Source organism: Homalodisca vitripennis, chromosome X, assembly GCF_021130785.1.
Source record: "Homalodisca vitripennis isolate AUS2020 chromosome X, UT_GWSS_2.1, whole genome shotgun sequence".
NCBI lineage: Eukaryota > Metazoa > Arthropoda > Insecta > Hemiptera > Cicadellidae > Homalodisca > Homalodisca vitripennis.
Genome location: NC_060215.1, coordinates 150,225,071 through 150,239,637, shown reverse-complemented (window position 1 = coordinate 150,239,637; position 14,567 = coordinate 150,225,071). Strand labels below are relative to the sequence as shown.

Sequence of the window (14,567 nt, the reverse complement as noted above, 5' to 3'; positions counted from 1 at the left end):
ACCAGCATAAGCAGAAATACAAGGTTAAAATATATTTACTAAGAAAGCTTGTATATTTTTCTAGGACCATCATCTGCCATCATCCAGTGAGCTATGAAAGTAGCAAGAGGTATTCTGGAATGTTAGGCCAGCCACAGTATCATCTTCAATGAACATTGTTGCCTTGTGTTGGTAAGTTCTGCACAAAATTTAAACATGACAAATCTTACATTCCCCCTTTATATTTGTCATTTATCTAATATGTCTTTGTTATATCGCAAATTAATTGTTAGAGGTCCTACTTCAGAATTACTCACGTCAACGTAATATCCATATATTATCGTAGCTAATTACTCATATCTATATTAAGAAAATTAACTACTCAACCAAATAGTTCAACAAATATTGTGTAAAATTTATGTTACTTTTTACACAATTCATTACTAAGCACAGGCTGTACTGACCATGCAGCAATCATTTGAACATTTATTGTTTTAATAATATTAATAGGTTTCCAACATTCATAATCACTGAACTGGTTTTTTCGTTATTTGTAATTTATTTTAAACTTTTCTATCCATAATAGATGACAACTAAATACAGAATGTAGACGATAGAATCGTCTGTCTTCATAAAATGAAAGAAGAGAATAACCTTTTGTTTCTTGTATCCGTAGAAAAACCTTTGTTGACTGCAGCAATTTTGATAATTTATGGTAATATATTTCTTTAAAATGTGTGTGCTATAAGGACGTTAAAGTGATTGCATATTATTCGAATCACCATTCTCTTATGTTGCATCATTTGTCCTAGTAAGGAATATGCTATTAAATACGAGTGTATAGCTTTGAAATAAAACCAGTACGCCTGTAACACATGGCTATGATATATTTATCAATGTTACGCACATGTAAAATAGAGTCCATTCACTGAAACTTTGTTACTTTCTACATAATTTAAGTAATACACCACACTAATAAAGTGTCTATATGTTTCTAGTAACATCCTTTGCCATCTTCCAGCGAGCTATGAATGTAGCAAGAGATATTCTGGAATGTTAGGCCCTCCACAGTGTCATCTTCAAAGAACATTGTTGCCTTGTGTTGGTAAGTTGTCCCAAATTTTGGAACCAGCATAAGCAGAAATACAAGGTTAAAATATATTTACTAAGAAAGCTTGTATATTTTTCTAGGACCATCATCTGCCATCATCCAGTGAGCTATGAAAGTAGCAAGAGATATTCTGGAATGTTAGGCCAGCCATAGTATCATCTTCAGTGAACATTGTTGCCTTGTGTTGGTAAGTTCTGCACAAATTTAAACATGACAAATCTTACATTCCCCCTTTATATTTGTCATTTATCTAATATGTCTTTGTTATATCGCAAATTAATTGTTAGAGGTCCTACTTCAGAATTACTCACGTCAACGTAATATCCATATATTATCATAGCTAATTACTCATATCTATATTAAGAAATTAACTACTCAACCAAATAGTTCAACAAATATTGTGTAAAATTTATATTACTTTTTACACAATTCATTACTAAGCACAGGCTGTACTGACCATGCAGCAATCATTTGAACATTTATTGTTTTAATAATATTAATAGGTTTCCAACATTCACACTCACTGAACTGGTTTTTTCGTTATTTGTAATTTATTTTAACTTTTCTATTCATAATAGATGACAACTAAATACAGAATGTAGACGATAGAATCGTCTGTCTTCATAAAATGAAAGAAGAGAATAACCTTTTGTTTCTTGTATCCGTAGAAAACCTTTGTTGACTGCAGCAATTTTGATAATTTATGGTAATATATTTCTTTAAAATGTGTGTGCTATATGGACGTTAAAGTGATTGCATATTATTCGAATCACCATTCTCTTATGTTGCATCATTTGTCCTAGTAAGGAATATGCTATTAAATACGAGTGTATAGCTTTTAAATAAAACCAGTACGCCTGTAACACATGGCTATGATATATTTATCAATGTTACGCACATGTAAAATAGAGTCCATTCACTGAAACTTTGTTACTTTCTACATAATTTAAGTAATACACCACACTAATAAAGTGTCTATATGTTTCTAGTAACATCCTTTGCCATCTTCCAGCGAGCTATGAATGTAGCAAGAGATATTCTGGAATGTTAGGCCCTCCACAGTGTCATCTTCAAAGAACATTGTTGCCTTGTGTTGGTAAGTTGTCCCAAATTTTGGACCTGACGGGTCTCTCTCCCTAACCCTTAATTCTTGTCACTACGTACAATAAGACTTGTTATCTCGCTAATTAAGTATTAGGGGTCCTCCTGCAGAGTACCTCACATCCACGTAATAGGCATAAAATATCGTAGCTCATTAATCATATCCATATTTAGAAATTATCTATTCACTCGAATAGTTAATTCAACTGCATAGTTTTTTTACTTTTTTACATAATTAAAACACAAATTATTAATATGCACAGGCTATACCGGCACTGTATCAATCGTTCTAATATGTATTTTTTTTTATTAATATTAATTGGTTTCCAACATTCACACGCACTGGACTTGTTTTGCTTTTGTTATTTGTAAATTATATTAACTCATCTATTCAAAAGGGATCATTACTTAACAAAGATATTAGAAGATACGATCCTTTGCCTTCATTAAATGAAAGAAGGGAATGACCTTTTGTTTCTTGTGTCTGAGGAAAGTTTTATTATCTGTAGTAATTATAGTCGTTATATAGTTTATATGTTTGTTTAAATTGTTTGTGTTACATGGACGTTAAGTGTTTGCATATAACTCAATCTTCAATATCTCATGTTGTACCATTAGTGCTGGTAAGGAATACTCTATTAAATATTACGTATCGCTATGAAATAAAACCAGTATGCCCTGAAATACAGGGCTAGAATATATTTATCAATGTTATGCACACGTATAATAGAGTATATTCACTGTATCCTTGTTAGTTTTTACATAGGTTAAGGTTTACCTCGCACTAATAAAGTGTATATATGTTTCTAGGACCATCCTCTGCCATCTTCCAGCGTGCTATGAAAGTAGCAAGAGATATTCTGGAATGTTAGGCCAGCCACAGCATCACCTTTAAAGAACATTGATGTCTTGAGTTGGTAAGTTGTGCACAAATTTGGACCTGACTGATCTCTCCCCACACCCTATTTTTTCTTGTCACCACAGACAATAATACTTCTTATCTCGCAAATTAATTATTAGAGGTCCTACTTCAGAATTACTCACGGCAACGTAATATCCATATATTATCGTAGCTAATTACTCATATATATATATATATATATATATATATATATATATATATATATATATATATATATATATATATATATATATAAAGAAATTATCTATTCACCCAAATATTTCATTCAACTGTATTATTTTCTTTACCTTTTACATAATTAAAACACAATTTATTACTAAGCACAGGCTGTACTGACCATGTCAGCAATCATTCTAATACTATTAATTGGTTTTAATAATATTAATTTGTTTTCAAAAATGACACTCACTGGACTTGTTTTGTTTTCGTTATTTGTAAATTATTTTAACTCATCCATCCAAAATTTTCAAAAACCACTACTTAATACAGAAATTAGAAGATACGATCTTCTGCCTTCATGAAATGGAAGAAGAGATCACTTTTGTTTCTTATATCCGAAGACTTATTTAACTGTAGCAATTTTGATCGTTTTATAGTAATATATTTATTTAAAGCGTGTGTACACATGGACGTTTAGGTGATTTCAAGTAATGTAAATCTTCAATCTCTCATGTTGTACCATTAGTGCTGGTAAAGGATATGCTATTAAATATTATGTATCGCTATGAAATAAAACCAGCACGATCTGAAACACACAGGCTAGAATATATTTATCAATGCTATGCACACGTAAAATAGAGTCTATTCACTGTAACTTTGTTATTTTTTACATAGGTTAAGTAATACGTCACATTAATAAAGGGTCTATATCTTTCTAGCAAAATCCTTTGCCATCATCCAGCGACCTGTGAAAGTAGCAAGACATATTCTGGAATGTTAGGCCAGCCACAGTATCGTCTTCAAAGAACATTGTTGCCTTGTGTTGGTAAGTTGTGCCAAATTAGGTATCAAGCATTTTGATAACAGCTAATTGGATTATTTTATTCTTATTAATTATCTGTTTTAGGGAAACAAGGAAATAAGATTTTTTCCAGGCATTTAGTGATGTAAGTAATTAGTAATACTGCGTTATGGATTTCTGTAAAAATCCTTCATAATCATTCCTTCATCAGTGAGACACTTTAAACAAAGAATTGACCCATTATGTAATACTGTACAGTTCATCTTAAATGGCAATAAATAAAGATTATTATACTGTTTACAGCAAATTTACTGGAGTACACAACGGATGATTAATCAGCATAACATCATCCAATCACAAAATTTTAGAGCAGTGATTCCCAAAGTGGTCCAGGTGGACCCCCAAGGGTCCACGGGAGACTTGCTGGGGGTCTACGTAGGCGTGAACAAAAATTGGGGGTCCATAAGATGTTAATGGGGGTCCACGAAAAATTATCTGCTTTTGATAGTAAAGAGCAAAAATGTAAGCACAGTTTTTATAAGGGCCTACCTACATTGTTTTAAGTACCTAACTAAGCAGATAATATTTTAATACGGCAAGCGACTGTTACTTGTCCAAACTTGCGTATTCTATATTACGTACAAATTCGTGTACATGTACAGACTTGCAAAGAGCTATCCGCCCGACAATGCTTAATGCTTGTTCAGACATGAACTTGATCACCACTATAAATACTTGATGCCAAAGGCAAACTCATTCATTTGTTTCCAGAATTTCGAAAAAAAGGTGTGAAAAAATTTATATCAGTGTTTTGCTAGTGCCGGAGAAAAGTAAGTACATACCTTTTTTTTGTTATAGTACTTAAGTATTTTGTTTACGTGTACTAGTCGGTTGATCACAACTGCTTGTATAGATAGGTAACTTAGGAACTTACTGATATTTTAATTGTCCTCTTTCGATTTGATGACAAACACAGCACGTTTTATTCAACTGTTTTTTTTTCGCGAGAGAAGCACTGTCTCTCTAAAAAGGCCGAATAAGCAATAGCAATTAATTTTGTAATTTTTCTTGCAAATAACTACTAATTTTATAAAACAGTAATTTCACAATCATTTTGAAGTAACTATTTTATCAAAACTATTCCTTTTCGGAAAGAGCGAGCGGTGCGCGGGCGACGGGGCTAGAGCTTCGATGACAGTTTGTCACGTTTTAACAATGAAGCCGCAGACAAAAATACGCAAATACACGGAGCGCGTGAATTCATTGATTTGATGAAATGTTAGTTATCGTTTTTATGGACAATCTTGGGATTTCGACTTTTATTTTTTCCTACACAAATATGATCAGTATTCGATACTGAGTAGGCTACACCAATTTTTATTTTTACTATTAAAAATTAGTGGTAAATTAGGCACTTTAAAATTGGTACCGTATTGTGAAAACGTCTGTATTTGTCTTAGCGGTTTATTAGTTGGCCCCTTTACAAGCCGTAATTCTATTTCCGCGTGCTGACAAAGGCTGCGGTGTGATACCTATATTCAGAAAAAAACTTGGTTACTAAAACATTTTGTTACAGGTAAGGTAACTGACACGAAACATGGCTACAGCAAAGAAAAAATGTCGACAATATAGTGTCGATTACTTGAAATATGGTTTTGTTCCATCAGAGGCAAACAATTGCCCATGTGCCTATTATGCAACAAAGTTTTGAGCAATGACTCTATGAAACCATCAAAGCTCGAAGATCATCTAAAAAGGTGTCATACTGATAAAATAGGTAAAGATTTAAAATATTTTTAAACATTGAAGGGAAAATATGAAAAGAGACCCACCGTGCACAGTATGTTCGCTTCAACATCTCAAAGTAACGATCATGGCTTGCGGGCATCTTACAATATCTCATTACTTATAGCAAAATCTGGAAAACCGCACACTATCGAAGAACAATTAATTTTACTCGCTGTTGAAAAGGTTTTAAAAACTGTTTTGCACAAATCTCCATTTGACGTACTAAAAAGAATTCCGTTAAGTAACAATACTGTTCAAAGACGCATTGATGAAATGAGCTCTGATATCGAAAGTTTTTTGTGCGATCATCTGTAAAAAAACTCATTTTTCCATACAACTGGACGAGTCAACGTTACCCGGTAATGAAGCATTATTATTGGCATATGTCCGATTTATTATGGAGGAAGAAATTCACGAAGAATTGCTATTTGCCAAAACTTTGAAGACTGACACTAAAGGCGAATCAATATTTAATGTTCTGAGTAATTTTTTTACGGAAAAATCGATTCCATTTACAAACATTATTACAGTGGCAACAGACGGAGCTCCTGCAATGGTCGGGCGATATCGTGGGTTTATAAGTCATCTCAAAAGAATTATACCAGGACTTACAGCTATTCATTGCGTAATCCACCGACAACATCTTGTGGCAAAACATTAAGTGACAGGTTGAACCGATCTCTTCATTTTGTAATAAAATCTGTCAACAAAATCAGAAGCAATGCATTGAATACGCGTTTATTTGCTCAATTGTGTGATGAAAATGATGAAGACATCCAACGACTGCTGTTACATACTGAAGTACGCTGGTGGTCGAAAGGTGCATGCTTAACGAGATTTTACTCTGTTTTCGATTCCGTATTAGAGTTCCTAGAAAGTAGAGATCCAGATTTAAGAAGAAAACTTGATCAAATTCAAAGCAGACATTGCGTATTTGACAGATTTGTTTAAAAAATTTAATGATATCAACTTTTGCAGTTACAAGGGGACAGCCTGAATTTAATAAAAACAAAGGGGATAATTTCGGCTTTTCTTGGGAAATTGAAATTTATGAAGCAAAACATTAGTCGGCGCGAATTCTCTCAATTTCCAAACTTGTCGCAGGTAGAATGTATTGATGAGGATATCCATACCTACAGTCAACATTTAAGTGCCCTGCATGATGACTTCAAAACCAGGTTTGAAGTTATGCTGACGATGGATATACCACCATGGATCATAAATCCATTTGAATTTGATGAAACGGAAGTGGCCAATGTTGTATTACAAGAGGAGCTGCTCGAGCTAAGCACCAATGAGGAGCTGAAGGTGAAATTTAGAAAAGGCTACCAAAAATTTTGGCTGCAAGCAGAAATACCCGAAAAATATCCTGGACTGTGGGAAATCGTAACGAAAGTTTTAATAGCTTTTCCCTCGTCATACCTTGCCGAAAGGAGTTTTAGTGCCGTTACAAACCTCTTAACAAAAAAAGGAGCAAATTAAACATCACAGAGCGGGGGATTTGCGATTATTGCTCACAAAAATAAAGCCAAACCTTGATCGTTTGCTGACACTTCATCAAATACATCCTTCCCATTAATTAATATTATGACCTGAACCTATATTACCTTATTAGTTTTTTCTTGTAATTCTATTCTTTTAATAAATAAAGTGATATAAAATGTACCATTTTTCGTTTATATTTTGCCTATCGGAATCTAGGGACAGAACTCAGAAGTGACACAATTCTTATTTTTTGACGACTTTAAGAATGTGGTAGAAATCTAGCAGCAGGGGGTCCACCGAAACCAGTAAAATTTCAAAAGTGGTCCACGAGAAAAATAAGTTTGGGAACTACGATTTATAGCATCTGGTATTCAAAACGTTACCAGTACGGAAATACTAATTTCAAATATCCAGTATTTAAAGCGTTACATGTACGGAAATACTGGTTTAGAGTATCTAGTATTCAAAACGTTACCAGTACGGAAATACTAATTTCAAATATCCAGTATTTAAAGCGTTACATGTACGGAAATACTGGTTTAGAGTATCTAGTATTCAAAACGTTACCAGTACGGAAATACTGATTTCAAATATCCAGTATTTAAAGCGTTACATGTACGGAAATACTGGTTTAGAGTATCTAGTATTCAAAACGTTACCAGTACGGAAATACTGATTTCAAATATCTAGTATTTAAAGCGTTACATGTACGGAAATACTGGTTTAGAGTATCTAGTATTCAAAACGTTACCAGTAGGCCTACGGAAATACTGATTTCAAATATCCAGTATTTAAAGCGTTACATGTACGGAAATACTGGTTTAGAGTATCTAGTATTCAAAACGTTACCAGTACGGAAATACTGATTTCAAATATCCAGTATTTAAAGCGTTACATGTACGGAAATACTGGTTTAGAGTATCTAGTATTCAAAACGTTACCAGTACGGAAATACTGATTTCAAATATCCAGTATTTAAAGCGTTACATGTACGGAAATACTGGTTTAGAGTATCTAGTATTCAAAACGTTACCAGTACGGAAATACTGATTTCAAATATCCAGTATTTAAAGCGTTACATGTACGGAAATACTGGTTTAGAGTATCTAGTATTCAAAACGTTACCAGTACGGAAATACTGATTTCAAATATCCAGTATTTAAAGCGTTACATGTACGGAAATACTGGTTTAGAGTATCTAGTATTCAAAACGTTACCAGTACGGAAATACTAATTTCAAATATCCAGTATTTAAAGCGTTACATGTACGGAAATACTGGTTTAGAGTATCTAGTATTCAAAACGTTACCAGTACGGAAATACTAATTTCAAATATCCAGTATTTAAAGCGTTACATGTACGGAAATACTGGTTTAGAGTATCTAGTATTCAAAACGTTACCAGTACGGAAATACTAATTTCAAATATCCAGTATTTAAAGCGTTACATGTACGGAAATACTGGTTTAGAGTATCTAGTATTCAAAACGTTACCAGTACGGAAATACTAATTTCAAATATCCAGTATTTAAAGCGTTACATGTACGGAAATACTGGTTTAGAGTATCTAGTATTCAAAACGTTACCAGTTACGGAAATACTGATTTCAAATATCCAGTATTTAAAGCGTTACATGTACGGAAATACTGGTTTAGAGTATCTAGTATTCAAAACGTTACCAGTATACGGAAATACTAATTTCAAATATCCAGTATTTAAAGCGTTACATGTACGGAAATACTGGTTTAGAGTATCTAGTATTTAAAGCGTTACCAGTAGGCCTACGGAAATACTGATTTCAAATATCCAGTATTTAAAGCGTTACACGTAGGGAAATACTGATTTAGAGTATCTAGTATTTAAAGCGTTGCCAGTACGGAAATACTGATTTCAAATATCCAATATTTGTAACCAGTATTTGTACTCAGTATCGCCGAGTAACGGTATCAGAAGTACCGGTTACAGGTTCGTACTGATTTAGCCCATCTCTACAGTTAATTTAATGCAACAGCTGACAGACAGCGACCTGCCGCCCCACCTCTCCCCCGCACCACTCCTCACTGCCTGTTCCACACGGGCTATGCTCTTCTTGAACAGCTGTTTGATAAAAAGAACAACTGGTCAGCTGTTTGTTTACGAAAAGTCTAACGCGTCGTCTACTTTTGATATATTTTTTTTAAATCTTTTTCAAAAAAAATGTGTTTAAGAGTAAAATAGAAACTGAAAATGTTTATAACTTGAAGAAACTCAAGCCATGGATAAATAATTTTATTTTTTGAAGTGAAAACTTCTTTAGGCGCGTTGAGCGTTTTGGTAGAGGGTAAAATCCTCGGTTCGCGTCACCGACATGCTAATGATACTAACCTGCATGAAAAAGTCAGTCTCGCTGTGTTTTTAACCGTAGACTTGGCCGCGGACTACTAACCTGCATGAAAAAGTCAGTCTCGCTGTGTTAAAACTGTCCCGGCGGAGTATTAAAACAGACTGCGAAAATCAGTGACCTTTACGGCTTCCTCTCGCGATTTAAAAGTGAAGCCAATGTCGTTACAATTCTGAAAGATGCGTCAAATTAAAGCTCTTAATATTGGCAATCTATTGGTTACATTTTTAAATATTAAAAAAAATTTTGAAATAATTTTGATTATTGTTTACATTTTACATAGCGTTTACAATGACAAGAAAAAAGTAGTAAGCGAGGATTTTTTTTATTTTTTGGTCAGACAAAATTTGTCAGCGAGAAAGTTGTGTGAAAATAGATGAATATTTTTTTTTAATTTATCATTTTTTTATTGGAAGTTTAGTTTAGCCTGTAGTAGCGTATGAAGTGATGAGTGAACGTTTCTGCCGGAACTGTAGTTGGCGCATTGGCTCACTGATACCGTATTAACTCAATAAATTAGTTTGTTGTGCAATAAAAATACCTTTACGAAAGAACCAAGTTAATTTAACTAATTTATTAGTTTTTAAAAATATTGTGGGTTTAATTGTTATTGCAATTATATACTTTATCCGTAGCAATAACTGTATTATTTACAACGGTGTTCAACTCACTGTTGTTCACTCGGTGTTTACTCACTTATAAATGAATAATGAAAACAACGAATATATTTTTAAACATTTTTAATATTTGTACGAATATTTGTATTTAAAATTTAGCATTATTCATTTTAATTATGTTTTTAATATTTAACCTCTTCATCATGAAATGAGTATTATTACGGTATAAGATTTATCTTACTAGCGTGGTAAAATAGATTTCTCGTTATTTGATAATATTTGTTCGTGGATTTTAAAATTGGAAAATTAAAAACGCGTCACATTTACAATTACAGATGTACTGCTACTATAACGTATTGTTAATTACTCTCAACTTAATAGTTCCGTTTTCACTTCTATCGGCAGTCCCACGACTGCTGTATTTTTTTTTTAATTAAGAAAAGAAATCATTTGTATAAGCTTGTGAAAAAACGTCCTAATAATGAACATTTAAAGGAGTACTATACATATTTTAGAAATATATTGCAGAATGATATCAAACGACTAAAGATAACTTTTATAAGTAAATTTGAGAGGTGTAATGGAGATTCCAAAGGAACATGAAAAGGTATAAATGAATTGACAGGACAGTCTAAGGTAAAGTTAGACATTAATAATGAGTTAACTAACGACTAAAATATAATGACAAATTAATTTAATAATTTCTTTTTAGTAGTAAATAAGATAGGGTTGGATGAAAATTTTGACCCAATTTTTGACACATTACCTTATAAGAATTATTTCCTAGAGATTATCAAGTGCAATCGATGGTTATTGGCTCTGGTCTTCCTAATGATTTATCATTAGATGCAGTAAACTCTTTAAAAAATAAAACATCTCCTGGCATGGATGGTATCAGTTCATTTACAGTAAAAGTGTCATAGCCAAAATAACAAACTGTTTGCTTCACTTAATCAATTTAAATCTCAATACTGGGGTATTTCCCGAAAAATTAAAAAATGCTGTAGTGATACCAGTTTTTAAAAGTGGATCAAACCCTTTGTAATAATTACAGACCGATATCATTGTTGTCTTGCTTCTCCAAGATATATGAAAAATAATGAAGATGAAACTTCTAAACTTTCAAATTTTTTAGCCACAAACAATTTGGATTCAAAGCTGGTCTTAATACAGAACATGCTTTATTGAATGTTATGCCTGATGTTTTTAAAGGTTTAAGTGAGGGTAAGTGGATTATTTTTAGATATAAAAAGCTTTTGACACCGTAGATCATAGAATGTTATTTAACCAATTATTTCAGTATGGTATAAGAGGAGTAGCTCATCAATGGGCTCTAAGTTATTTAAAACATATTATTAAAACAACATATGAAATTTAATTCTGTGCACAGTGAAATTGGTGAAATAAAACATAGAGTACCACAAGGGTCAGTTTTAGGAGCAGTTTTACTTATGATGTATATAAACAATCTTTATAAAGGTACATTAACATCTTTTGCTGATGATACAGCATTTTGCTATTCTGAAGAAGATTGGTAAATAGTAGAGCAAGCTATGAACAGTGATATAGAAGCACTTAAATGGTGGTTCATGTGAATCATATAAGTGCTGAAAAAACAAAATATGTAAATTGTAATCTCTGAAACAAAACACTTTTTAGAACCCATAAAATACAAGACAATAGACAATAGACAAGAATCTTTATTTGTAGTTTCTTCAAGAAATACAATGGCGTCAACAGAAATGAAATGATATTTTATGTCTCTTGCTTTACAATATTGTAGAATTCGTTAATAGTGTAGACAGGTCGTTCCACTAGCCAGTCCTGGAGACGTCTCTTCAGTTCATTTCCTCTGAGGTTTTTGAGGTTTTGTGGAAGTGAGTTTAGAACTTTACGGCCCAGGTAGGATGGTTTTTTACTAAAATGTGTTGTCCGATGGGTAGGAAGAGGGTAGTTTAATGCTCCTCGTGTATTGTATGAATGAATGTCTTCATTCCTGGGAAAGTCCATCTGGTCGGTGTAAATGACTGCTGCAAGAAGATAAAGTGCTGTTACGGTTAGGAGCTTCAGTGACTTGAAGGCATCTCTGCAGCTGTCTGTATGATTCAGGTTTGCAAGTGCTCTGACTGCTTTTTTCTGAAGGACTAAAACTTTATTCATGTTGCACTCAGATGTTCCTCCCCAAGATAGTATTCCATATCTGATATGGGATTCGACAAGAGCATAATAAGCTGCTTTGGCTGCATCTGTGCTTGCAATCCACTTTATTCTTCTTATCACGTAGATGCCTGATGAAAGTTTTTTTGGTGAGGTTGTGTATGTGGTCATTCCATGAAAGATCACTATCTATAGTTACACCCAGTAGCTTTGTTGTATTGTCAACTATAATATTGGGAGTTTCCGGGATTTGCTCATGTCTTCTGCTGAAGTTGATCTGAGTGGTTTTAGACAGATTTATTGCGAGATCGTTTTGAAGACAGTATTGCATTGCATTGTCAGTTGATGTTAAAATGTCCATGTGTAGTCCGAGAGGTGTGTCATTTGTAAAAAGTAGAGTTGTGTCATCTGCATATAAAATGGGTTGAACCCTGGGGTCATTAATGTAATTAGAAAAGTCATTGGTAAAGAGTATATATAGAAAAGGACCCAGGACTGACCCTTGGGGTACTCCTCTACTTACTGGAAGTTGTGTAGATCTATACACACATTTTTTCTTGTTTGCAATTTGTTGAATTTCAACAATTTGCCTTCGACCAGTTAAATAGCTGCCCAGCCAATCTTTTGATAAACCTTTTATCCCCAAAGTTGGTAGTTTTCTCAAAATGAGATCATGGTCAAGACAATCGAATGCTTTACTATAATCCAGCAAAACGGCCGATACAAGCTTCCCATCATCCAGGTGATCAGTTATTTGTTCAATCAGACTTGTGAGAGCTGTGGTTGTTGACCTTCCTTTAAGAAAACCGTGCTGGTTATTTGATATCAGGCTGTTTTGTTCAAGGTGTTTTGAAATACGTGAAAGTGCTATTTTTTCTGCTATTTTTGAAAAGGTTGATATCAATGAAATCGGGCGATAGTTTTCTACTTTTGTAACTGGACCTTTTTTATGCTTCGGATATATTTTGGCAATTTTCAAAGAAGATGGAAAATGACCAGATTTGAAGGATTTATTTATAATGTTTACCAATGGTGGTGCTAATTGTTTAGCACAGTGCTTTACAACTTTTGAAGGGACTTCATCCAGTCCACAAGAAAGCTTAGATTTGAGGGAGGATATCACTGATAGGACTTCTTTTATGGTTGTTGGTGTAAGATTCAATAGCTGTTCGTTAAAGTCTGGAAAGGTGAGTGGTTTGGTTATGTTTATGTTATCCAGTTTTTTTTCTATTTTCTTTTAGTGTGGAATCTGCTATTGTTGAAAAATGGTGGTTGAAGAAGTTAGCTATTTGGGAAGTATTACTTAGCATATCCCCTTCTACTTCAAGCATGAGTTTGGATTCTTCTTTTTGTTTAGACTGCTTTTCTGAATTTATAATGTTCCACAAGGCTTTGGGTTTGCTGTCTGAGTTAGAGATATATTCAGCAGTGACATTTCGCTTAAGATTTCTTAGCTTTAAATCATAAGCTTTCTTTTTTGTTATCATAAGTATTCTGTCGTTTTCGCTTCCAGTAAGTTTGTACCTGCGTAGAGTGGTTAAAAATTCTTCTTTGAGCATAGCTGTCTCTTCGTCGTAGTGGACTCTCAGTTTATTTCTTGTTTTTATTCTAACCTGTTTTTTGGGGCATACTTTATCTAATGTGTACCTTACAATCTGTTGAAAGCAGTTATAGGCCTTCTCTGTGTCATGAGTTTCAAACACACTTTCCCAGTTTTCTTCTGCAAATTCACTTCTCAGACAGTTGAGGTTCTGAGTAGAAAAATTTCTCTTTTCACAAGCAGGTTTCTTGGAAGGTTGTTCGAATACCACTTTCAGAAAGCAGATTTGACCAGTATGGTCTGAAATACCAGCTTGAAAAATTGTAAAGTCAACAGTGTCTTGTGAGATGTTTGTACAAATACAATCGATGGAGGTTGTTGATAGGTTAGTTATTCTTGTAGCTGGAAGGGGTAGCCGTCTAATACCGAAGGTCAGCAGTTCGTTTTCTAGAAGTGTGCTGTCTGAATTTACTGTTAGGCGATCTATATTTATGTCTCCTATTAAAACAAAGGGTTTGGTTTCAGGT

General features: G+C 33.5%; 1 long non-coding RNA gene across 1 annotated transcript; it reads left to right on the top strand.

The window, feature by feature from the left end:
* The first annotated feature begins 2,087 nt into the window (after positions 1-2,087).
* LOC124368636 lies at positions 2,088-4,085 on the top strand. The gene is made up of 3 exons (XR_006922976.1): positions 2,088-2,186; positions 3,002-3,108; positions 3,992-4,085. It is a non-coding gene; the product is annotated as an uncharacterized LOC124368636 (long non-coding RNA).
* The last annotated feature ends 10,482 nt before the right edge of the window (positions 4,086-14,567 follow it).